The sequence below is a fragment of the Cyphomyrmex costatus genome, unplaced genomic scaffold, assembly GCF_001594065.2.
Source record: "Cyphomyrmex costatus isolate MS0001 unplaced genomic scaffold, Ccosl1.0 scaffold512, whole genome shotgun sequence".
Taxonomy (NCBI): Eukaryota; Metazoa; Arthropoda; class Insecta; order Hymenoptera; family Formicidae; genus Cyphomyrmex; species Cyphomyrmex costatus.
In genome coordinates, this window is record NW_017279374.1 from 6,748 (window position 1) to 8,446 (window position 1,699).

Genomic DNA, 1,699 nt, shown 5'->3' on the forward strand with positions numbered 1-1,699 from the left:
GAAGAGGAAGCGAAAATCTTCGAACGAATAATAGTCGCAAGAATCAACGACACCGTCGATCGTTCCAGTACGGATAACAGACTGCACTTGGTCCAACTGAATCCAAACCAGTATGGTTTCAGAAAAGAAAGGAGTACTTCGGATGCTATTCTCCAGGTCCGCCATTTTGTTGAGAATTACATCGATTCTACGGGAGGAGTTGTTTTGGGAGTCTCTATCGACATCTCAAACGCTTTCAACTCCCTTCCGTGGGACAGCATTGGACGAGCGCTGAAGGATCTTAAGATCCCACTGTATCTCAGGCGTACTCTCCGTTCGTACTTGTCGAACAGGTACGTAACTTACCTCGACGGACAGGGGGAGACTCGCCACAGAAAGATCGAAAGGGGCGTTCCTCAAGGCTCAATCCTGGGACCCTTGTTATGGATCATTGGGTACAATCAAGTACTGAAGAAAGCGGATCTTCCGGATGATTGTCTGATTATTTCGTACGCCGATGATACCTTCATACTAGCGGGCGGAGAGGATTGGAGCGCCGCGCTTTTAAATATCAACGAAGCAATTGGGAGCGTGGTCCTGCAAATTTCAGAACTAGGACTGACGATTTCGGCCCCGAAGTCAGAAGCTATCCACTTCAGGGGAAGTAGGAAAGGAAAACCCCCTGTCTCTATGAGAGTTACGGTGGGTGATTACGCGATCCCGATCAAGGATGATCTGAGATATCTCGGTGTCCAGGTCGATAACAGGTGGAACTTTATCCAACACTTCAAGATCTTGGGTGATAAATTGACTAAGACTGCCGGCAAACTCTGTCGCATTCTTCCCAATTTGGGAGGCCCTAGTTCCTTAGTGCGCCGATTACACGCCACTGTGGTGGACTCTATGGCCTTATACGCTGCTCCCACATGGATAGATAAGGTCGAGAACAACAGGACTGTTCAGCGAATTCTGAATAGAGTACAAAGAAGAATTGCGTGTAGAATCGTAAAGGGCTATAGGACTATTAGCCTTTTCACGGCTACCATCATGGCAGGCTGTCCGCCCTTCCTAATTCGGGCGTCGATGAACGCTGAGGTTTACGACAAGGTGAAGGAACTACGTGCGGGAGGCATGAGGGAGATCCCCCCCCCCAAGCAATGAGAATCGTCAGAGCCAAGGCCAGGAAGAATATGTTCCGATCCTGGACAGATTGGATCAATCGGCCCGGTCAGTCGGGCGGTGAGATAGGCGCGGCAATCCAGCCGCACTTAGAAGAGTGGACAGAAGCAAAGGTAGGCTTGTCGTTCCACGCCACACAGCTACTTTCGGGATGCATGGGACAATATCTACACCGTATCAATAGGGAGACAAACAGCTCCTACTGGTTTTGTCCGGCTCGGCTCAATAATGCCGATCACACGCTGTATGAGTGTCCGCAGTGGGACACAGAGAGGGAAGAGCTGAAGAGGACAATCGGTGATGACATCTCGCTTCCAGCTTTAGTTCAAGTACTCATCGTTAAGAACAAGAGAATGGCTTTCCTATTTTTCGGGGAAAAAGTTATGAGGGCTAAGGAGGAGAGAGAGAGCGAGAGAGAGAGAGAGAGAGAGAGAGAGAGCGGGAGAGAGAGAGAGAGCGGGAGAGAGAGAGAGAGAGAGAGAGCGGGAGAGAGAGAGAGAGAGCGGGAGAGAGAGAGAGAGAGCGGGAGAGAGAGAGAGAG